Here is a 24,618-nt window from a genome sequence, read left to right as displayed (position 1 = left end):
AGGGCCTGACACTCTGGGAGGTCTTTGGGAATGAAGCTACTGCAAGATAAAAAGCATTTCACGCAAAGAGATGAACCGACGTCAGAAAGAAAAGTTTATCAATGTCGATGGGAGAGAAAAGAAATCTGTCCAAATAAAAAAGCTTCAGGGATGTCTGACAGTAAAAGCAATTTTTAAAAGGCCCGCCTCTCGTCCCCTCCCTGCTTTTCAACACAGGTACTAGATTTATCACCGCGAGGCACATCTGCATGCGTGGTGTGCTGTTCTTTGCTGCGCAGCTCCAAAGGATTTCAGTTCTTCAGGTTTAAAGCCACCAGGGAATTCACAAGGAGTGAAAAATATTCCCGCAAAGGTTGTTTCCTGGTCCTAAGCTTGAAGCCTCACATTTACATACTCCCTCGCCTTTACGAAGTGCTTTTATAGACCTTATCTCATCTTTAGCCGGGGCTCCAAGGGTTTGATATTGTTTGGCAAGCGTGAGACTAGTTCAGGCCCATGGAGACTGGATCACAAACCTCTCCTTTCTAAGTTTAATTTTCACAAGGCAGCAAAAAATAAGCCACGAGATTACAGAGATAGGAAATCAGTTCTGGAGAAGGCCCTCCATGCTCCCTTATACAGAGTCTTCACAAAAATGGTCCTGATGTTGGTTCTGGAACCCCGTTCACCCTCCAGACTGTTGAGGTCTTGCTTCTCCCAGGGAATCACCTCACACAGCCTCCCTGTCCATGGTCTGGGGCGATGGCCTTCCTCTGGACTCCACTCGCTATGTCCCCTAAGGACCATAAGCCTGTTGGCGGCAAAATCACTGTCTTATCTTTACCCCCCCACCCCTTCTTACCAGCCCAGGACCTGGCCCAGAGCTCAGCTACTGAGCACCACCTGATGACACCTTGGCCAGTGCTCAGTGTCCACAGGGTGAGAGAGAGAAAGACTCATAGGACACAGGTGCCTTCTGGAAAGTGCAGAGTGAGAAGAAATGGTGGCTGCTGGTGTGGAGTATATTCTTAAGCAATAAGACAAAACATGTTTCTCCTACAAAGTCACAATTCGATGGGGCTGAAGTCAGGAATGGATCTTCTGGTGGGAAAAGACAGTTACAAGGGCCTGCCACACAGAGGCCTGGAGGGACACGAGCAGCCATTGACCTCAACCCTCTCTGTGGCTTAAAGGCTACAAAGACACCGTGGAAGCCGGGCCTCCAGACCAAGTGGCCTGATGACAGCGAATGCACAGCTTCATCCCCACGCGTCACGGCCAGGCAGCAGGGCCTCGCCCACATTCTAGACACGGGGACGCGCTCAGGCCAGGGCTGAAGATACATGTAAACTGCCAGAAGCGTGTGCCTTTAAGCAAAATGACCATCTTTGCCTCTAACCTTTGTGATTCTGTGAAGAGCAGTGGAAGGTCTGGAGTCCTCTTCCCAACAGAAGCAAAGCAGCAATTCTGATACTGACTGTGATTGAAGAATTTCATTTGCAGCTCAGAGGAGACTGACTAGTAAACCACATCTATGTGCTATTTTGTCACACCCACAGAGGCTAATCGCAACAACAAACAAGAATGCACAAGGGGGAGCAAAAGTGTGCATGTGTGTCTTTGTGGGTCCAAATTTTAAAGTCTAGTAGTGACTATAAGGCACAAGAGCCAAGTAAGAAAGTCATGAAAACACACCACAAAAGGAGATCATTAATTAGCATAGGCATAATGAGGTTTTGTCATTTTAAACAACAAATAGACCAAGCAAACAGGAAACACAAATATCAGTGACATTAAACAGCCAAACAAAATAAAAAAAGGAGTGGGGAGTCAGCTTAACCTCTGTGAGAGTTTACTGCTGGCCGAGGCAGAAAGAGGTTTACAGGAGATTAAGGAAGATAAACAACAAGCAGTCTGCTCACATCTAGTCAATCGGAGCACGTGGGCTCCCAGACACCCAAGAAAGACAGGACAGGCAGCAAGGAGTGTGCGCTCTAGGATCCCAAGGAAAGTCACCCATCACACCCCATGCCACCCCCAGATTCTGATCTGGAGTCTTGGATCTTTGGCCTATAACAAATTAATACATTGATAATAAGCCGCGAGCATTTCCAGTGAGAGGAACCTCAGTGCCTCCTGGAGCAGCTGTTACCATCTTTGAGCCGCTCTGAATATTAGCGAATTCTTCCTTAGACTGAGCCCAAATTTGTCTTTCTGAAAAACCCACCTCTGGCCCCTGGGGAAAGAATAAATCTAAACCATTTACAAGATGAGAACCTTTCAGATATTAGAAAATGCTGTTATGTGCTACCTTGTCTCCTCTACTATATTGACTCAGTTCTTTCAACCTTTCATCATATGACTTTAAACTTCCCCACCCTCGTGGCGTCTTCCCTCTGAACTCCATCCAGCTTCTCCATCTTTCTCTTCATGGTGACATCACCTGCACACAGGCCGTAGAATGTGGTCTGACAAGATCCAGCTACGGTGGGTCAGCCCCACCATCTTTGGGCCCCTACATGCTTTCATCAGACCCAAAGGCGAGCTTGTGAGCCCATGACACGTGCTGATTCCAATACTGAGAACACGTGTGTGCACAAGAGGGCTGTCGTCACCCCTCTGTTCCTACCTATTGGCCCAAAGACACAGAGAAGCTAAGTCACTTGTTTCGGGTCACACAGCAAGCAGCAAACTTCACCCTGATTCTCGATACACTTTATTTCGGGAACTTCTGCCCAATATTCTGAATGGTCAAGTTTTCCTTGGGACTCCATTCCTTCCTTCAATGCACATTCATTATTTCTCCCACCCTCATCTCAAGTTCCATTTGATAAATATGCCCTTTAGGCCTTTCTCCAAGTCATTCATCAACTTCTGACCAAGACAGAAGGGTGGCCGGGTTGCCTGAGGACTCTTGGCTCCTTTTTTTGCAATGCCAGCGGAAATGATTCCATTTGGAGATTTTATTTAAAAAATGAATTCATTGTAAGTTCCTTGAATGCCTGTCACGTTCCTCTGCATCCCACACAGCTAGTTAACACTCAATAAAAAGCGCTGAGTGAAGTCCTGTGTTCTGAAATGTGAAGCCCCAGGAAGTTCAAGGGGGTGGCCGGGCTCCGACTGCAGCCGGAGGGCAGGGCGCGGGTGGCCTCCTGGCCATGGGCTGCCCTGTCCTCCTCCCGTGCGGTGTTGGCCTCAGCTCCTCTTTGCTTTCAGTTTGCGAGTCACCCCGGCCAGCAAACCCCAGATATCATGCTTTGGGGACTGGAGAGCTAACCAGCACTGAGAACTTTAGAAAATTAAAACTTAAGGCTGAATTGATCACCACTGGATCAGAATCAGGTCATCTGTAATAAAGTCGTGATGAGAAGAATCTGTCCACCACGACAAGACGGGCGCTGGAAATGAGAGGGACAATGAAGAGCCGTGTGTGGTTTCTCCCTCGCCTCTGCGCGTCCCCCCTCCTGCCACCAGCTCTCAAAATATAATAATCCGGCAATATCAGAGGGCAGCCGAGACCTGGTCCTCCCCATCCATCTCGGCAGGCCAGGCCACCTGTCGGGAGGCAGGGCAGGTCAAGCCCCCAGGTATGCACTCACAGGAAAAACACCTCCGGCTCCATCCCGGCAAGCCTTGTCCCCAGACAGCAGTGCTGGCTGAGGTTCTACTGTGTCTTATACAAAGTGCCTTGAAATACGCTGCAATCAAGAACGCGTCCAACAGTGTCAGCTTCAAAAGTAAGAAACATCGAGGACTCAGTGTCAGGAAGGGAGCTGGTGGGTTTATCTGTGTCACCTCCTGTCCTACTCACAACAATTTCATGAGGGAGGCACTTAAATTGCTCCCACTGTACAGAGAAGCACAAGACGACACAGGTCAGCTCCCTCGCTTGTAATGAGCGCGGTGTGAAAACCTCAATCTACCACGGACACTTCCCCCAGATCAGTGTGGATGAGCCCAGGTCTTCAAGCGTGCAAAGATTTTTTTTTTTTTTAAAGGAAAAACGTGTGCGAGAAAAAAAGAAATAGCTGGAATGGCTGGGCGAGTCGTCCCCACGCAGAGTAAGTCTGACCCCAGGAGGTGAGAGGGAGGTGGGTCAGAAGGACTCGCTGCCAAGGGTCTGGGATGGCTCGTTGTGACTGCTGGGGCGTCTCTGAGTCACGGTCAGTCGGGGGAGGGAGGGGCCCGCTCTGGTGGGTCACGGTCTGGGAGTGGCTGTGGCCCCGGGGCCTTGACCTCTTGAGCACCCACCAGGTCCTGAGAACAACAGCTGGGCCTGGAGTTCAAGGTCCTTCGAGGTCACCCCATATGTCTTTCCATGAGGCCCCAGGACAGAGGCCGTCGATTGGTTTTGAAGCTGTAAAATGTACATCTTAAAATCAGAAGGATTTTCATTTATCAACAAGGACATTTCAACACCCACAGCCAGAGCTGCCAGCATCACTAACTACTCCCGGGGCGAGGGCTGTGACCCACGGGGGTCAGGACCCACTTTCCAATAAAGGCTGAGTATAACCCAGAATCTGGGGAAGGAGGAGGGAAGAGTCTGGAACAGATTCTCGACGCAGGCGTCACCCTCTACTCCCGAACCCTCTACACTTTCATGGGTTTTCTGAAAAGCATTTGGGAGAGGGATTTGTCAAGGTCATATTCCAGAAAGTTCTCAAAGAGGAATTTCCTTTCCATGGGGCTCCTGGAAACAAGTAGGGAAGGTCCAAGACTTCTCTGACTCTTGCTTCTCTAGACACTCCCTGCCTGGTTCACCAGAAAGAGCGGCTGTTTTCCAGGAACAAGTATGGTCATGTCTTTCCTTTTCTAGAAACCGCTGTTACTCATTCTCCAGGATTAAGTCCTCACTAGCTGGTTAGGCCAGTGGTTACCACACTTGTCTACTCCCTGGAATCGCCTCCAGCTTTGAAAAGCTGGCGCCCACGCCCCACCCCAAGACCGGGAGCTCGTGCCTGGGACGTGGCCTGTTTGGAACTTTTTTAAGATCCCAGGTTATAGGGACGGGCAGAGAAGCTTGGAAACCGCCGATCTGGCACCGATGGTCCTCGCGCCCTTCCGCTCTCCTGTTTCAACCGCACCTCAGCGCCTCCAAACTCCACCGTGGCGCCCACTGTCCAGTCCCCGCCTCAGAGTCCCCGTGTCCTGGGACAGTCCCCTCGAACGGCCCTTTGCTCCATCCCGACCAGCCGTGTTGTCCTGGCTCTCGGCACTGGCCGCTCGGGCCACCCCATAGTCGAGCTGTCCACCCGGTGGTCTCCCAGAGTGTGCTGGGGCGCAGCACACTCTCCACCAGCGGCGGGTCTACTCCCAGAGCACAGACAGAAGGGCGGCCGCTAAAGGTGCCATTATGAAGATACATGCGAACTGCCAGAAGACATATTATGTCACTGACATAATATCAGTGACATTAAACAGCCAAACAAACAGAAAAAAGAGTGGGGAGTCAGCTTAACCTCCGTGAGGGTTTACCGCTGGCCGAGGCAGGAAGTGGTTTACAGGAGATGTAAATGCAGTCCGGGTCCTGCCGGGCCCGGAGCTCATCCCAGCTCTCGCAGACAGGACAGAGGGAGGCTGCAGCTCCTGAGCGGACCGGACGGCCGTGACCGCCTTAAGGAGGATGGACAGGACAGCGGAGGTACCTGGAGACCTGACTTGGGGAAGCAGTGTTGGGGTAACTCGGGGTCTGGCGCGGGCGGAGCTGCCCGGGCACCCTGGCTCCCGCTACCAGTCACGCGATCTTTCTGTGGCTGCTGAAACAAGAAGTTTCCGTTTCCTCTTATGAAATGGAAAGAATAATAGAAAGACCTTCCTTCCGGTGCTGCGAAGGTAGCACCTGATCTTTGTGCAGCGCGCGGCTTAATGGCTGACTCCCCAGTATGACAAGAACAAGTCAACTCTTATTATTGAACCACGAGCCCTGGTTCCTTCGTTGGCATCTGGTGAGCTCAGGGGGAGAGCGCCCACTTGGCCTCTGTGCCTTTTTTCATCCAGGCAATGTGCACAGCGATACCGCCATCCCCCCCCGAAAGGAAGGTGAACGTCTTCACTTTCAAAGACTATAAAACGCTCCACGAGTGGACAAATTACAATGGGTGTCGCGTGCTCCCGTTACTCCCTAATCGCTGTGCTTTCTCCCCCCTTCTGTGATAATATCAGACCAAGCATTTTTCTTGAACCACAAACCCTTGACATTTGAGGAGAGTGTATCCAGAAACATTCACAGACTCACAAATACTAAAAGAGAGAGAAGTTTCCCTGGAAAATAGAGCAAAGCTTAACTGAATATTTCATGAGGGTCCTGCCTTCAGATCCGTAATGACGTGACAAATACAGGAGGCCGGAATGTTGACAGCTTTTAAAATCCTGCCTGTCCCCCAAGTAATTTCCTGAGTAAGTGTCAAGGACATCACTACTGTGGTCACGTTAGACATGAACTTACCAAAATTTGTCACATCTAAACACTAGTGGGGAATAATAACAATCTCCCGTTTCAGGAGCAGAGCTTCGAGGCAGATGACAGGGAAGCGGAGGCTGAAGGAAAATACAGTCCGGGCCCCGCTGGGCCCCAGAGCTCATCCCAGCTCTCTGATTTACTTGCTCTCCAACTGCCCTCAAATTCATGCTCCAGTGCAACTGTTAGTTATTCAGACCGTGAGTCCGATTTTGCATGTGGTGTAGAAAAATCTCAGATGATAAATTCCTGAACACCGGAAGTCAGCCATGCCCACCTGCTCTTGTCCCGAGGAACAAAGGGATGATGGGTGTGGGGTTAAATCTGCACAGAATCCCCAATTCTCCTCCTACTAACCCCATGAGGCATAAAGCTCAGGCCGGAGGAAAACATATCCAGGTGCCCAGACACAAAGGTGTGTCTTGAAGCTTTTTTGCCATCAAGGTTCACTTGTTACTCACGTCCTTGTGTCAGATCACTCAGATGTTTTATTTATAAAACAGAAAAGCCTTTGGGAGAAGGCGTCAAACTATAAGGTTGAACTAGCATTAGAATTTCTTCAGTTCTACAAAGTATATTGGTACAAAATTTAAAATCTCTTTTCCTCTTTGATTCTACAAAGGACACAACTATCCTCTTTGTCCAGCTAAATAGCCAACATTTATATTTACAAGTTATTCTTCAGGATTCTAAAGGGCAATTTTTCTCTCCTTGGACAATCAAAATCAGCCTTCAGTTCTGTTCTTGTCCGGGGTATCGCTATCAGGTGGGCTGTCTGCTCCTGAAAGGGTTAAAGGCCAGCGCGCAGCAGGCAGGCGGGAGAAGATGTCAAGCAAGATGGAGCCAGGTGACTGACCTTGAGGAGAAATCATTCCCGTCTCTGCTTTTAGCTCCCAAACCATCATTCTTTTGCCTTTCATATCTCTTGTCACTGAATTATAGAGCCCTTTGACTTCTGTAAAAGCAGGTTTTTTTTTTTTTTTTCATTCTCTAACTAAACACAATAATAAATTCAGAGTCCCTGTCTCTGTGGAGGTGGTCCAGGCCTGGCCCTCCCGTTCCATCAGCCTCTCCTCCACCCTCTGTGGCCCCACCTAATGTCTTCTCCGCACCACCCCCCAAAAACTGAGTAGTTTTAATGACCTTGCCTTCAACTGTTCCCTAAGTCTTCTTTCTTCATTTCAGTTATGCCCCCGACACAAGAATTCAGGGGCTCCTTCCTGGGTGCCCATCTTTAAAGGGCCCAATCAGGTCTTCCTCTGCACATATCCCTCCCTCCCCACCAAGGCAAGTAGCCTGCACAATGGGAGGGCCCCTAGCCTGTGTTCCTGATACCGGGAACCCCGGGACCCTGCCCAGAGGGCCTCAAGTCTGCTTCCTCAGGTCTTTTCTCTGGAAGGTGGACACACAGCTATGGACACACAGGCCCAAAGAATGGCCAAGGCCAGGGCATGTGGACCTTGACAGGGTGGACTGGAGTGGCCTACAGATGCAGGAGATGCCTGTGGGGTGCCCAGGATCGGGGTGGGAAGAGAACTGGGAGGCTCAGGACGCCCAGGAGGCAGAACCCCCAGGAAGCAAAGGCATGACCTTCAGACCTGGTCTCCCTAGTCACCATGGCTCTCAAGGTGTGATGGCAGAACGTAGCCCACTCGGGGATCAGCCTGATCCTGATGCCTACCTGCAAGGCTCATGGTCCGCAGGCCCACACCATGTCTACTCTGGCCTTGGCTCAGAAAGAGCAGGGGCCTGTCTCACCAGCACAGCGATCGTCCTGCAGCCCTGTACCAACTCCCCAAGCCACTTCCGCGGCGTCATGCAATGCAGTTTGGACCTTCAGTGTGGCCGATTCCCCTTCCTATCAGCCAGACCGACTTTGCACCATCCCCTCCCTCTTCAGATTCAGCCAGACAGGAGGCCCAGCTTTCAGCTGTAAACAGGGGGAACAAGCCCTATGGGTCCCACAGATTGGTTTTCGGGATGACTGGGTGCTCCCTGGTGCGACTGTCCAAGATGGAAGCCATCGGCAAGGCAGCTGTGCACAGACAGGGAACCCCTTTTATTCTTGCTGATGTCCCTCCCTCCCTTGCAGTATTATTTCACCCCCTCTTTTCTAAAGTGTGTTGCAGACCAGGGAGAGGCTGGGATGGAAGTCGGCCAAGCAAAGACGGGGGTGGGGACGGGGGAGGCGGTAATTCCAGTTTGACGCTAATGATTTGTGTACAATTCAAGGTCAGAGAATGATATGCGAGGCTCGTGCGCCCACCCACACAAGCGCGCACAATTTAGTGCTTGATTATATCAGCATCTACCGCTAATACATCTCAGGCCGCCTCGTTCACTTGCCTCTCCAATTAGAAAGCAAACGCTGAGGGCAGGGACCACATGTTAAGCTGCTTTTGTTCCCCATAACACCCACCACCTTATTAGGCACATAATAGGCATTTGATAAATATGTTTTGTTAAAAGAGGCTTGCCTCTGTTAATGAAATAAATGTGCTCTTGAAATGTTCTGAATAAAGTGAGTTTTTGTTCAAGTCTCTCCATACTAACGACACGGGGAAGCCGGGACGGGGTTCCCAGGCCCCTCAAGAAGCACCAGCGTGGATGGTTATGGGCTCTGCATCCCCTGGGCCGGACCCGCGGACTCACCCCCGGGGGCAGGGGCAGCTCCGAGTCCCCTGCAAGTGAACCCAAGTTTGCCTGGGGAATGCATGCTTTCCTGGCTCGTCACTGTATTCTCACAGTGAGGTGCTAGTTGGAAAGGGAAGTAAGTTAAAACCTGTGGGTCAAGAGGATGCTAAGGAAGTGGGTCTGAGGATCTAGGAAAACACTTCACCAGTCGGGAAGTGGGAGACGGTAATCTGAGCTGGCACTCGTGGCATCTGCTGCAGACTCACCCCTCGGTGGGCACCTTATTTAGTCTCTTCTGTGAGGTAGGAAGCAGCACCTCTGTCCCGTCCCCTCGCACGCGATTCCGTGTAATTTGAGTCACTGAATTGATAACTCGCAGAGGAGCCCAGGGCGGGCAGGGGAGGAGGCATTATCCCGAGCCCATGGTCCTTGGTGGTCTCAGCCCCCGTGGGGACCAGGATCCCCAAGACTCTAATCCAAAAATCAGCGCGCTGGTTCCTGCTTCCAATGGACCAAAATTATTCTTCTGGGATTCAATTATTTTCCTTTCCATTTTCTAGAGATGAGTTCAGCCCTTTAAGTATTTACAAAGCTTTTCCTTTTGTATGGAGAGCTGTAGTCGGTCTTCTGGGAAATGGAAATATATTTGTGAGTGTGTGGTGTAAGTGTGTAAGTGTGTGTCCATGACTGAGCATGTGTCTTTCTGTGTCCACGTGTAAGCATGTCCACGTATGTGGGTCTGGGTCGGTGTGTGTATAAGTGTGTGCATGTAAAAATTTTCCAGCAAATCTCTGACACGTGATAGAACTGGGGCTCTTTAGGAGGGCAGAGAGGGAGCACCGTGTCGGCTGGAAGTTGTGATGTCCCCTCTTCCATCCTCAGGGAGTCCTATCTGCAAGTTTAGCGGGGACTCAGAGGCAGCACTGCTGGGGTCAAATATATATGGAATGTTAACCGCAGGATCGTTCAAGACACATCTGATATTATGAATTAATCCATTTAGCTACTCAGCTTGATACGATGCGAATAAATTAATAAGTGAAAGTGCTGTTAGCGCTTTGAAAGAAAATAATACTGAAATTTGGGTTTGATATATAACCTGGAAGGTAGTTTTACGCAGAAGTAAAGCAAAGCCGAGGCCCTGAATTCACAAAGAAATCTGAGTTCAAATCTCTGCTCACCAGGAACTAGCGAAGTGCCCAGTCGTGCACACGTAACCGGAGCTAATGACACTTTCCCAGAGAGCCTCGCGAAGATTAACCGAGGTCTTGTAAGTAGAACATGTAGCAGAATGCTCGCAACATTGGATTCAGTAAAAAAAAAAAAAAAAAATGGTGGTTTTTAGTTTTTATAACTTCATGTTTAACGATATAGAACGTGTAGAAATAATGAATTTGTAAAATTTCTCTCTAAAAACCAAAACAGGATAAAGGACACAAACCAATTCTCTTTTCTGTGAGTGATAACACTGGTATTGAAAAGAAACTAATCCTGACAATAAAAGCTCACAGGAAAAGAATTCTAAAATAGTCTTTTCCTGTGCATAGGTTTATCCAAATTTCCTTCCTAATTTTATTTATTACTGTTGACATTTTATTACTTAAAATAGTCTTGTGGGATTCAGAGAGCCACAGAAATGGCAGGCACTCCGAAATGGGCAATGTGGGTCTTCCTGTGCACGTCAACCTTACAACTAATTGTTTCAGTCCCAAGTTGGCGTGGAAGCTTAGCCAAGGGACGCGAGGTCTGCGCCTGGTTGGTGCTTTGCAAGTCTTACTTCCATAGTAATTCAGTGGAGCTAAGGCAAATTAAAAAAAAAAATCCCCATTTTCAATCAGAAAAGACGGGGTGCATGCTGGCAGCAAAGTGGAGCTACAGGAGAGCAGACAACAGCGGGAACTCTGCTCTCCCCTCCTCTCTGCCTCCTCCCCGACCCTGGCTGACAAGCAGGCCAATTAGATCCACCCAGTTGTTGATCTATGTTTTCAAGGACCCCAGGAAGTCAGCTTTCTAAAGGCAATACCATTTTGCTTTTAATATGCAGTGTCCTTCAGTGAAAATGACAAGGAGGTCCAGGTAACCTGAGAATGTTGGAGACAAGAATTCTTCATCCAGAGAGCGAGGTGAGGGACCCAGGAAGCTGGCTAAGGACAACGCAAACATCTATGCCTGAGTTCTTGCCAATGTGCTAAAATGATGCTATAAAGTCTGAGTTTTCAGACATTTTCAGATTGTTTTTTCATGATCGAAAGGCTTGCAGACCGGAAATATATCAGCCCTCGTTTGCACAATCAACCAAATAACCAACTGGTTGCAAACGCCCAAAAGATAGCACATAATACTCATAAAAAATAAGCGCCTGGGAGATGGGGTGGAGGAAGCAGTGAAGGGAAGAGACACAGAAAGGTGCTGAAATTTGTTTTTACCAGTGATTACATTCTAGAAGAACAAAAGTGGTTCTGGCAAGGGTAGAAAAATGAGGTCAGAATGTCAGAGGTGATCTACAGATGGTTTTCTTGTCCCCATGTCACTGTGTGTCACATGGAGGAAAACCACAGGGTGTTTAAGGGCTCAGGTTTGGAATCAAAGGCTTTGCTCTGGTTCCCAGTTCCAGGGCTCACAGTGTGACCTTGAACGGGCTCCTTAACTATGTCTGCCTGAGCTTCGAGATCATTTGAAGGTGAAATGAGTGATTCATGTCAAGTACTTAGCACAGCTCTGGGCACACAAAGCAGGCTGTGGATGGTAGCTACTCATACACATCTCAATTTGGGTCAGAGTTTTCCAACTTGGGCAATACTGGTTTTTTGAATGGGAGAGTTCTTTGTCGTGGGGCCTCCTGTGCACTGTAGGATGTTTAACGGCACACCGGGTCTCCTCCTGCCACACAAGATGTCAGTAGCAGCCCTTCCCACTTCGCCAAAAGCAGCCCTAGTTAAGAACCACTGCTTTGGATCAATCCAAAGTTCTAGAAGGTGAGCGCCATTCTTCTCCTTGACATGCTTATTTTTAAGCCCCCGCTTTAGAAAATTCATACTGTTATTTTGAAAGCTTAATAATAAATCCTGTAGCCTTCGGTGTCTTGGCTTCCTCATCTTGAAACCATTATTTCAAGGTCCCCTCTTATTCTGAGCTGAAAGTTCTATTCCTATAGCTTTCATTCCATCAAAAATTTAAACATGATTTCTCCCTATGAGGAAACATACACAGATAATACATGTTCAACTGGAAAAATTAGGGAATGCAGATAAACAAGAAGGAAAGATAGGAGAAGAAAAACATCATTTATAATTACAGAACTAACTGGTTAACATTACGATGAATGGGTTTCCAGATATTTCTCGAATACATACATGTGTGTATTTGCACAAACACTCACACAATACACAAACACACACACACAAAAGTATTTTGGCGCTTGTCATTTTTTCTCTGTTGTTAATTCTAGTTATCTCCAGACCTAGCTGTAGAGTCTACATAATTTTTCTACAAACCATCCTTGAAGAAGTGGTTTATCAACTCATGCATTTCCTATTACCACCTGGATACAGAAGAACCTGAAGTCCACCCTGTCATGCTTTACTTCTCCGCCGAAAGCCACCTTTAATTGAACGTCCAGTGCTTGCTTCGGCAGCACATATACTAACATTTAATTGAACGTCCAACTGACAATGAAGCCAAACAGGTCACAACATGCCTCTTGGTCAGCTCTGGCTGCCGTTTCTTAAGGGAGATCTTTGCAAGGCAAACTCGACTCCTCTTTTCCCGTCATGCCCCTGACTCAGGTCCATGGTTGTGTCCCCCGTTGCTCCCTTGTTCTCTGGATCTGTTCCCAGGGTCACATAAGCAAGACCTAATTATTTTGTTGCAGGCTTGTCATTTCCCAGCATCTGTGCAGCCAATCACTTTGATCAAGACAGCACCCTCCTCTTTTCAGAAACCAGTGACGACCTGTCGCCTCCCAACAGCAGGTTGGGCCCTGATACCCCTTTCAGGGGCTCCCGGCAGCCTGCAGGACTCCTCCGCACCCCTTCGTGGGCTCCCCCTCAGCCTGCACTTTTTATTCCTTATCAACCCTTCACACCCACAACCCCCCTACTCCCCTTTCTGAACAGCAGTCATTAAAGTAAAGTAAACTCAAAGACAAGGTCAAGGTCTTTCACAAAAGAAAAACTAGACCATTGACAGATCATTCTGCTCACACTTCAATGACCAGTTGTAGCTAATTATTTATTATATTAATAGGGTGTAGCTTTTTAAAAATACAGATTATTCATAATTGCTTTCTTTACTTTTTTGGTTTTACAAATACATCTGAATATTCACAGGATTTGGGGGAAACGTGCTTATGGTTCTAGGTAGTCAACCCGAAGACAGGATTTTCTTACAGAAACACTTATCGAGGCACCGCGTTTACCTCCTGCACAGGACAGTTTTCTGAATTAAGAGTTTTCTCAATTAAAAGGTGTACGAAAGAATAACCCTCAACCTGGATCACTGTGACTCAGACAGCACAGCACTCAGCTGAATACAAAGAGAAATCTGCATGCTGCTATTATTAAAACTATTTTTTTTTAAATCCAGTTTTTATTCTAGGATAAGCTTAAGGGCAGGGACTATGCCTTTTCCATCCTTAGTGATGCCCGTGGTGACGGGAATACAGTGCTGTGTGCAATTGGTCCTCAATAAATGTTGCTAGGTGATTCATGTTTGAAGGGGAAATGGAAAGAAAAGCCTGAAGGACTTAAAGGACTTGAGTGCATGCATCTTGCTGTGAATAATACAAACGTGGAGAGAGATGACTAAGTGGACAGCACTGGGCACGGAGGGCTTTGGCCCCTGAAATAGTCAGTAATAGGAACGCGCTATGTGACCATCACGGCCCATGCTTGACAGGTGGGAAGTGCAGAAGATGGGGCTGGGCAGGGAGGACTCCGAGGGGCCACAGAAGCCTGTGGCTACACGACGCATGTGGTGCCTTTCAGAGGGGACATTTCTGCAGGAAAGACAGCACGGAGCTGAGGAAGGGAAGGGACAGAAACAAGAGGACAGAAAGCACGCTGCCTTCAAGTGACAAGAGGAGGGAAAGAATTCTCAAAGCAGAAGTGAAAGCTCATGTCACTAGCCAGGTTGGGGGTAGCAGGGAGAACAGCTCAGATGCGAGGTTCTCTAGCTTTTTCTCTCCTGCTTTAAAAGCAAAGGCTCCTTCACATTAGACCACAGAATCCAACATGAATGACCTGCCGTAGGGCTTGGCTTTGATATTAGGTCTGGGCTGCGAAGGGAAAAGAAGCAAATTCGAGGTGTGAAAGTCTGTGACTTTCTCCTCACCTCCCGCCCTATCCCCTTGAACCCCCACCCACCCCCAAGCACACCATCCCCATGCACGCACTCCCTCGATTATCAAAGACAGAGAAAAAAGATTTTTCCTATTTGTCCCAACCCAGTTCTTCCCAACCTAAGTCTCCCTGTGGTCATAATATTGAAGCTCTTCCCGAAATGTCAAAAGCCTCTCATGATAATTACGGTGTCCACAAATATGTCCATGAATTCTTCAGAGGGTGGAACTAATTCCCTCCCCCAGAGTATGGCTGGACTTAATGATTCGCTTCAGATGAGTAGAACAGCGAAGATGGTGATGGCGAAGTCCAGCCTCTGTCATAAAGGCTCCCTTGGGAGCCACTCCTGGGAGAAGCGGCTGCCTTGAGGGCGTCCCAGGAAAATGTCTCACCATCCCGGGTCCAACCTTCAGATGAACCGCTGGCCCCGCGGAACACTAACTGCTACCTGAGGGACATCTGGAGGCAGAAGCGACCTACTAAGCCACTCCTGGATTCCCTCAGAAACCATGTGGATAATAAATGCTTGTTTAAAGCTGCTAAGTTTTGGATGTAATTTGTTACATGAATACAATAATTTCTCCAATACTGCCCTGTGTATTTGGAGTTCTCTTAAAAGTTTTATTGAAATACCCTGTTTTGGGACCTCCCTGGTGGTGCAAGGGATTAAGACGCAATCTAAGAAGCTGTCCGCAGCCACTGCAGCATGAGTTCAATGCCCAGGCAGGGAGCTACCCACATGGCACAGCAGACCTCTCCTGACTCGCCCGCTGCTCCCCTCAGCAGTGTATTTCTGTCGAAATATTCTCTGCCTGTTCTGTTCCCCACTCTGTCTCTGGTGAATCCTCTCACCCCCTGTACCTCTGGCCAGTACCCCAGTTCTTGTATGCATAAATAAATAAATCTTTAAAAAAAAACACCCTGTTTTAATCTAAATAATCCATAAGAGAAAGGATTAAAAAGGTGTGATTTTCAGCATAATAGCAAATGATATGACTGATGTTTTTTAATTTTAAGAATGCATACAGTCCATACCACGGGTCTGGCACTATCCTCAATACTTTATATAAGATGTGGACTCACCCTAATGCCTGATTGTTTCCATCCCCATCTTCTTGATGAAATACTTAAAGCTCTGAGGCAGTTATGTGACCTGCCCACGCCCTGTAGGTAACGAGATGATGAAGTCAGACTCGAGCCTGTCCTGGTTTAGAGTGGGCTCCTGACCTCCACTCTCTGCCACTCCCCTACTAAGGATGGACGTCACCCTGGCTCCCCCCAGACTGTGCTAGAAACTGGATGTGGTGGGAGAAGGGCCTGCAGGAGCAGAGACTGGGCCTGTCTGGGGTCCTGGGGAAAGTGTTTATCCATGGCTCTCCTGCTGGCTGCGACCTACCCTCTGTCAGTTGTCCAAGCGCACATGTTGAGGGGAACTAAGCGGTTCTTCTCCAGCTACACATCTTTTTCTTTCACTCAACATAATTAATGAGGTTCATCAATACCCCAGAGAACAGGCCCAGGGCATCAGCCATCCTTAGCGACAGGTTAATGTGAGGTCAGGTGTCTGTGGCTTTGAGGCCACTCACAAATGTCACATGGTCCACCAATGACCACGTGTGCAGGTGTGAATGTGCACGTGTATTGGCGTGCATGCACGAGTGTGCTTATGTGCACACAGGGGCACACCTAGGGTGGATGCATGATCCTACCCCTGGTTGTGACGTTTGTGGGGAGCATACTGTGCCCCGTGGAGGGCCAAAGGGGCTGCCCTCCCACCGGGGTGCCTCCTCAGAGCGGAGTCTCTGTTATAATTCTCACAAAGCACCAGCAAGACCGGTGGCAGCCAGAGCGGCTGGTCTCTCCACACAGGCCTGGCCCTTTTCCTCACTGGCTTCAGCATGGCACTGCCCTGCTCGTGAGCCAAGAGGCCCGCTGCAGCTGCCCTGTGTGAACTGGCGGGAGTCCTGTGTAGAAAAGGAGCCCAAATAAACCAGGAGAGCTGTTACGGAAGCTCTTCTAACAAATCATAATAATAAAAAATGGGGGTTATCAGTTTGGATACTATTTGGGGGTCAATATTTACCACTTAGGAAATAAAAATGTAGGTGGCCTCATAATCTCATGTATTACATTAATCAATCATGACGATGCACTGGCAGTCTAATAACACAAAAGATTCTTTAATTCCTTATGCACTGGGTCAGATGCAAACCATTTGGTTTGCAATTAATTCCACAGAGACTAGCTCAAGAACCAAGATAGACTAGAACATCTCTGTATTGGGAAATAGCATCTTTTTCAACAAGTTTTGTAACTTCCAGAAAAGTGCGGAGTTGCTGTGAGGAGTTGATAAGGATGACAGGATATGTTTTACAGCCTGAACCTTGCTTCTCTCATTTCCTCGCATAGTGCTGAAGAGAGACTAGATGTGACCCAGTAAATCCTGATAATAGAAATATTAAGCAAAAGGAGCATATGATAGTCTGTTACTACTGTCTATAATGAAAATAACCACTTTCATAATAATATGAATTTACTGAAAAACAAACATGTGTAAAGAAGAAAGCCCAGGTATGAAGCAGGGGAGCAGCTATTTGTGGCTCCATTTAACACAAACTTTAAAAAATGCTGAGTTTGCTTCACACCTTTTGCTGAGTGTGGAACTAGTACCTTAGCCAATGGGAAATCTAAACTAAAGAATAAGAAATTATAACAAGTGTTTGAGTTGCTGTTAAATACAAGTAAGATTCGATATTTAGATTAACAGAGGACAAGCTCGTCACCTTCTGGAAATGGTTACACGATCCTAATACTTAACCTTGTGATTCTAAGCATTTGAGTAACTTCCCTTTCATCTTATCACATCCCCAAGTTCTATCTTTTCTGTAAATGTGGCCGTTTTCCCTTACATTTTAAAGGCCACATCCAGATAGAGATGGTTTTCTCGCAGCAAGTTCTCTGGCTTTCTCCCAGGCAAATGCCACCTCACTACTCTCCCACGCGAACTACCCTCAGCCTAAACCCCCATCTCCAGTGTCAGGATCAACCCCTTCTTCCGCCTGACGGCCTGCCCACTTCCCTCTGTTACCTAAGTGAGGCTTCTGCCTGGACCACCTCCTTTCTTCTCTCCCCCAGAGGCTGCTCGAGTGCGCTCCGGCCTGCATGAACGCCCGCCTTCTCTCTGGCCACCAGCCTTCGCGGGAAGCGGCCTAAGCTCGCCCAATCCTGCCCATCCCCATGCCTCCTCAGCACCCTCACAAGAGGCCTGCACGTTGCCAGACACTGAGGTGATGTCATGTTGGTGTCTTTTTTCAGTTTATAATACTTGGAATTTTAGAAGCCAATATACATGTGGGGGGTACTTGGTCGAGTTCCACAATTCCCCATACTTGTGACAGACCCTTTGGCTCTCATAGGTGCGAATGCACCCCGCCAGGGGCCTGCAGTGGGGCCTGGGGCCGGGGTGCAGGGGCATAAACCTCCATAGGAACGGGAGCTAGGAGCATGAAATGCGCATCTGGCCAATACCCCCTCAGAGCCTGGTACACCTGGTGCCCGGATGCCACCCTTGATGCAACCATGTCAGAACATGGAACGCCGAGATGTGGCCCCCGATGTGCCTGGAGCTGTCCTGCCCCAGGAGAGTGTCCAGCAGAGGTCTTCAGGGAGCCTTGTGCCCCCTTTCACATGTGTTCTTTCCATTCCAGGAAATCTCCTCCTCCAGGGCTTCCCTACAGACCTAGAGGCAAGCAGCGGGCCATGCACAAGACTGAACCCTTGGTAGATCACGAAACGCAGGAGGGAATAATCAGCCTTCTCCTGGAGAGCCAGAGGGTGCCTCACCCTTGACCACGGTGGGAGTGGGGGTGGGCATCATGGAGGATGGACCCTTTGTCCTATTAAAAAAATCAACAGGCGTAATTCTATGATTTACAAAACCAGCTAGGATCCACAAAATCAATCTCTTAGCATATGCACCCTCTCCCCCCAAAGAAAAAGAAACCTATGAAGCTCAGAGTGACTTAATTTTCCCATCTTACCTGGAATGACACAAGTCCTGGCCTTCGCAGAATTCAGAGTCCCACAGGCAGTCTCTGCCAGGCCGGAGCATCTACAGACACTGAGCAAAGCAACAGATGCGGCTGCCGTTGGCGTGGACCTGGTTAGCTCATGGGCCGCTTCTCCCTGAGAGGGGGTGTGGGCCGCTGGCGAGAATCACAGCCCCAGACCCCACCACGGACCGACTGTTCTGAGTCTTTGCAGCGGAATCTGGTCACCTGCATCTTGAACGACTTCCCTGGGGGATCTTACAGACTCACAGGTTTCAGAAGCACCGTTAATGGATTGTAAACTCTCTCAGGAAACAAGGGCACGGCCGCCCCACGCCACCTTTAGAGAGCATTCTCACAGGGGTTCACTGACCCCTCTTTCCTCCACAGTGCCCGTTACAGCACAGATTCCTTTCCTAAACTCTTGCCTTTCCTGCTGTTTACTCGCTGTCTCTTATTTCTAAGACTCTGACAGAATCAATCAGGATTTTCAAAATAAACGCCAGGATGTGTAGGGAAATGTCTTCTTAGACCCACAGGGACATTTCATTTATTATCCAGGTTTTTATAGCTCTTCTGCCCACTGGGGTCCCCTCAGCGGGGAGGCCCTGGATTCAGTCAGCAAAGAGTGTTCTGTCAATATTTTACCTCGCATCTGAGTTGCCAGGTGCTATTGGCTCAGTCAGGGTCATGAGCCTAATTGTTTTTACTGTCCTTCAAGTAAGTCAATATTTTCAAGATTCTAGAAATGACTCAACGGTTGGTTGGCATCACAAGATCTTATCCTAAAACAGCATGGGGACCATGTCGATGCCTGTGCCTTTGAACACACGTATTTGACATTTGCCATTTTATGTTAAGACAGCAGCACTTTAGGTTTTATGAAGTCAGCTCTACTAAAGCCCAAGATGTTAGGCAGAATCATGCGAAATTTGTAAACTCTCCATTTCAACATTAAACAAAATTTGATATTAAAACAGAAAGGTACCAAAAGGCAGAGGGTGTCTGGGGTGGGTCAAACACCCACATTTGCGGTGGCTTTCTCCACACCCCAGCACAGAGAGAACAGGGGAATAGAAAGGATATGCACATTCAGGAACAAAGAGGCTGGGGAATGGCCATAGCAATTGAAGGGTATCAACTAAATCTCGGAAGATGAAAATCAGATGGTTGGGTGGTAAACGATTTAGCAGCTTAGAGAGAGCTAAATCTAATTCTGCAGTCAGGGGAGCCAAAATAAAGCAAGATGGTTCAAGCTAAAGACTGTGGTAGAGACTCAGGACAGGAAGAACCGCTGAATGCCTCAGGGGCGAGAGGTGGGGAAGGGAGGAGATAAAAAAGGAAAGAAAACATAAGGACAATAGATCATTTGATGTCTTTGAGCTTACTGAAAGCTTTACAGGGGAGAAAAGTTTAAGGATGGATTGAAGGTCAGAGACCACACCAAAAAAAAAAAAAAAAAAAAAGCAGCAATAAATTCCAGGGAAAACAAAAGTTGCACAGCCAAGGCCATGTAATCAGAGTATATCACACAGCTAAATTGTAAGGCATTACCCAAAAGTTAGTCACGTAAATATGAAATATTCTGAAATCATAATGTACTTAATTTCTAGTTATCCTGAGAGTTTGGGAGAGAAAAAATGACAGACTGTGTGGGGAGGGCTTGTGTATGACTGCGAGGAGGAAGTGCACATGAGCAAAGTCCTGGTATGTGTAGAATGAAATAACTGAAAAATTGAGACAGTGCTTTATGGAGACAAATAAGAGGGAACAACGTAATGCGCTCAAGCAGTGGTCTTTGGGAAGCAGGCGGTACGATTGCAGGGGATGGCGCAGGCGGCTGCTATTTCTTATCATAAGCCTTTAGAGTACTAGTCTCCTTTCTTAGGTAAGTCATGTATTATTTTGATCAAATAAACAATATATATTTTAAAGAGACTGAACAAAGGGCTCCAGGTTTTCCAAGTTACAGAAAACATACCTTGGAAGGGCTTTCCTCCAGGGCAGTGGGTATAGGTGCTCTGTTCTTTCTGCGGGTATTGCATGGCTGCAAAGCTTATAATAACATGTCCCACAGGGCACCCGGCACATAAATGTGTGCCTCTATGGGCTCATTCCAATAAATACAGAGAACACCACGGAAAGAATCAAGGAGCAGAGTGATCTATGGGCTCATCTGCTAAAAATTAAGATTGCATTTTAGAAAGAATTCACTTCCCACTCTCCCACGGAGGAACGACTCTGCGTTCTGCATGTCCCTGTACCCTTCCTTGGGCATCAAGCTGTCATCTGCTTGTGGTCGATGTCCGTTCACCGTTTTTTTTTGTTTGTCAGACAGAGGCCCCGTCTGCTGCCCACAGTCTCATTGTTGTTGCACTGGTACGAGATAACCACCTTCTACCCAAGGATCCTATGCAGACCTGCTTTTCCAGTTCTTCTATTTGGTCTCAAGAGCAGCTCTGTGTTATTCGTGCTAAAGCTCTCTCCACTGGAGCCAATCATCAACTGTAAACACATTTTTGTTAATGGCGATCAAATGACATCCTTATGTTTAAGACACGGTGTTAGGTTATGCAAAAAGCAGCAGGGTGGGGGAGGGGAGAGAGACCAGCTTCTGTTCCTGACCAGTAACAGCATTAGGAAAGGCATGCTCAAAGGAAGCTGTGGCTACTTGATTACAGAAACACATATTTTTAAAAATTAAAGAGCCATCCAGAAGGTGGCATACAGGATGAAAAAAAGAGTTCCAGAAGTGAAAAAAGGAAAAGGTGAATGATCAAAGAAGTAATAGAAAAACATGGCCCAGAGAAGGTTTGAAAGCTTTCAAGAGTGGAGATTTTATGGCTACTTTTTCATTCTCACCATGTTAGCTCAAATTTTGTAGGAATTAAGAGAAGATGGTGAGGGGTAAAGGGTGGGGGAAGGAAAGCAGAATGACTGTGGGGAGAAGGATCTTAGAACTAGCTCCTAAAATGGGAATTGAAACTAATACACGTAAATGAATAGACAATAATGGTATCACTTCAATCCGACTGGCAAATTGGATAACCAAGGATTTTTAAAAAAACAATTAGCAAAAGAAAGAGAGAATTAGCAAAGTCTAAACCTTTTTAAAATAGAGAATTTCCTTTCCTTAAAAAAGTTCTTTTTCTGATGTTAGAATGTAGCATAGATGTATGATGAAAAGTGTAGAAAAGGCGGCAAAGTGTAAAGAAGAAAACAGTAATTTAATCATTCATGACCTCACCAAGTAGAAACACCACCGCTAACATTTTAGTTATTCAGTATTTTTCTACACATATCAACACTACCTGGATAGTAACATGCAGACAATTGCATGACCTCCTTATTCCACCCATCCGATAAGCATTTCCACGATCAACCATTAATATCAGGATTTTTATGTGCTTTGTTTTTCCAAAATATTTGAGTCTCCATTTTCCACTAACATAGATAATATCAAGCACACAACCTCTGTATATAAATCTTCATTCAATTCCCCAATTATAAAGTCCAGTTCATAAATTCTGAGAAGTAGAATTACTAGCTAGAACTTATTCAAAATTTTTGAATTAATTTTTTTTGGTTTCTCTTTATTTTTGACTCCTGATTTTTGAAATATTCAGGAACTGAGTAAATTTCTATTCATTCCTGAGAGAAAGGCATTTTCTACAAATGTCCCAAATAAGTAAACATCTGTGTAAGATAATTATCTCAAAATGAACGTCCCAGTGTTCTCCTGCCTGTGGCTTTGGCGTTAAGTCACTTATTAAAACAAATACTGATCACGGCTCGTGGGCAACAAAGAACAAAGTGAATTTTCAGTGGTGACAGCAGAAAACAAATCTGAACTATACCTATGTATAATTATATTTTTCTATCTCGCCTGTAATTCCTGCTAGTGTTTGTGCAATGTACTCGCCTATAGTGTAATTAACTATTCTGAGAGCTATGTAAATACTGCTCCACAATCAGATAAAAGCATGAAATAAGCGGTATGTTTGCAGAAAGATATTCACATGTTTATATATGTATTTTGAAGCGTGTTTCAAACATTGTTGAGTTAATATTTCATTAAAAAATGTGCTTTTGCTTGGCGGTTCTTTATGAGGTTAAGAAATGATTATTCTAATGAGGCCTCAACAGGGAGATTGTGTCCACCTTGAAAGTATCTTGTGAGGTGGAAGAGAGAAGCACCCGGATTTAATCCAGAAAGCCATCACCGTTTCTTCACGTGACATGAGAACATGCCCTCTGCAGCTACAGGCTTCAGCTAGTCATAACCAGGCCAGTGTGTGGGCCTGAAATAAATGCCTTCAACATGCATGTTCTGGCAAAGACAGGAACTCTGTCCCAAATTTGCAATTTTCAAAAGCCATTTAGTGAGGGTGGGGAGAGGCGGGTTTACAAGGCACGCGCCGCAGAGCCTGGGAGCTGGGATGCATCATCTCTGGTCTGGCTCGGGGGAAATGCTTCACTGAAGTTGGTGTAAAAACAGCGAACGGAGAAGCGCGGTTTGTATTAAGATGAACGACAGACCCTCCTGACAGCTTGCAATGCTGTAAACCTCTGACACACGGGGTAGCCCGAACCCCCCCATACACAGCCTGCTGCTCTGCCTGCTTCAGAACTTACACTGAAGGGTGGAGAGGTTGCTTTCCAGTGGTAGAGATTTTTTGAATGAAACCCAGATAAAGCCTAAAGGTTTGCATTTTGATTACGCTTTTTCTACTGGCTACTGAGGCTACTGGTTGCAGCAGATGCTGACCACACTCCGTCTTTATTTCTCCAGACAGTTTCTCTGGAGCGGGTCGGCGTGTACAGGCAAGCAGCCAATGTGAGGTTTTGGGCTGGGAAGGCTGGGAAGGACAGCAACCAAGCTACGGAGCTCAGGCCTGTCTCTGCAGGCCAGCACCACCTCTAGCCCTGCAGCTTCCATCAGGCGGAGTGGGTGGGGTGGGGGCTGAGGTGGGCCACCTCGGAGTTACAAGATGCAGACAGCTGTCTAGTGATGCAAGGTCTGCCCGCACTACCTCCCACACCTCCTGTGCATCCAATTGTGGGCATATAGCGCTCCTTAGAACCTGTCTGCACAGAAGGGCCTCGAAAGCAAAGGCTTTCCTGAAAAATTTCCAAATATGACGAGAATGTCAGCATCAAGAGGGCCGGGGCACAGAACAGCAACTGGCGGTAACATGACACGATTCACTCTTAAGGGTGGGTAGAACAGCGTGAGCCCCACAACCCCTAAAAGGCAAGGGAGGTATTGGGTTAGATGGAAGGGCCTGGGCTTCGAGCTATACTGGTCAGGACTAGGGGAGCAAATGATGGCCCATGAGTATCGCAGTTACCCCCAACCAGTGGCCACTCGTTGAAACAAACATTTTTGTGTAATTCAAGACAACTACATATTTATTATGCTATATTTTACAGGAATTATAGAATAATCAGTTTTGACAAGGTAGAGGATGGTCTTAGATCTCAGCACACCTACAGTTATGATGTACTGGCTAAAATTAATGACCTTGATATAAGAATCTGCAGTTTTGTTGTTTTATGTACCTTGAGAAATCCCACTGTAATGCCATACTGAGGACTGCACTGCTTTATTCAGACACATTGGAGAAGCCATTTATTATTACAATTTGTAGGACGATTAATGAATGAACGGGGGTTTCACTCACTGCAGGTCCCTAAGCCCTGGAGCAGGACGTCAGGGAGACAATGACGGGAAGATGACTTAACGCTCTGATTTGGCGACAGGAGTCACCACCAAATTCTGAACCAGAGGGGAAGAAACTGGAGAGGCTTTTCTGTACCCCCAAATCACGGTTGATGCAACTTCTCACTGCATCAGTCCAGTAACAGATGCTTAAATGCTAAATAGTTCTACGAAAAACTACCCACCACTCCACTCTGGAAATACAGCGTGTCCCTAAAGCACATCTTTTCCTTAACAGCGTTGATGAGAAAAAACAAAACAAAACAAACAACAACAGTCTTGGCGGCTGTGAACCGAGGGCTGGTACCGAGACCTCCTTTCATTCTACATCATTTCGCTCAAAGGCACCACTTCCAAGAATCTATGGACAACAGGACTCCTCAGCCAGAGAACTCCCAGCATGAACGAGAACCCGTATTTCCACTGTTCACCAGC

At 47.2% G+C, this 24,618-nt stretch overlaps 1 protein-coding gene across 1 annotated transcript in view; it reads right to left on the bottom strand.

Moving 5' to 3' along the window:
- The window catches only part of MAML3 (mastermind like transcriptional coactivator 3), a 339,406-nt gene that overhangs the window by 111,435 nt on the left and 203,353 nt on the right, over positions 1 to 24,618 (bottom strand). The window lies entirely within an intron of this gene.

This window comes from Talpa occidentalis, unplaced genomic scaffold, assembly GCF_014898055.3.
Source record: "Talpa occidentalis isolate TD23 unplaced genomic scaffold, MPIMG_talOcc4v2.1 talOcc4.8, whole genome shotgun sequence".
Taxonomy (NCBI): domain Eukaryota; kingdom Metazoa; phylum Chordata; class Mammalia; order Eulipotyphla; family Talpidae; genus Talpa; species Talpa occidentalis.
Note: the sequence above shows the minus strand (reverse complement) of the source record. Positions and strands in the feature narration are given on the sequence as shown.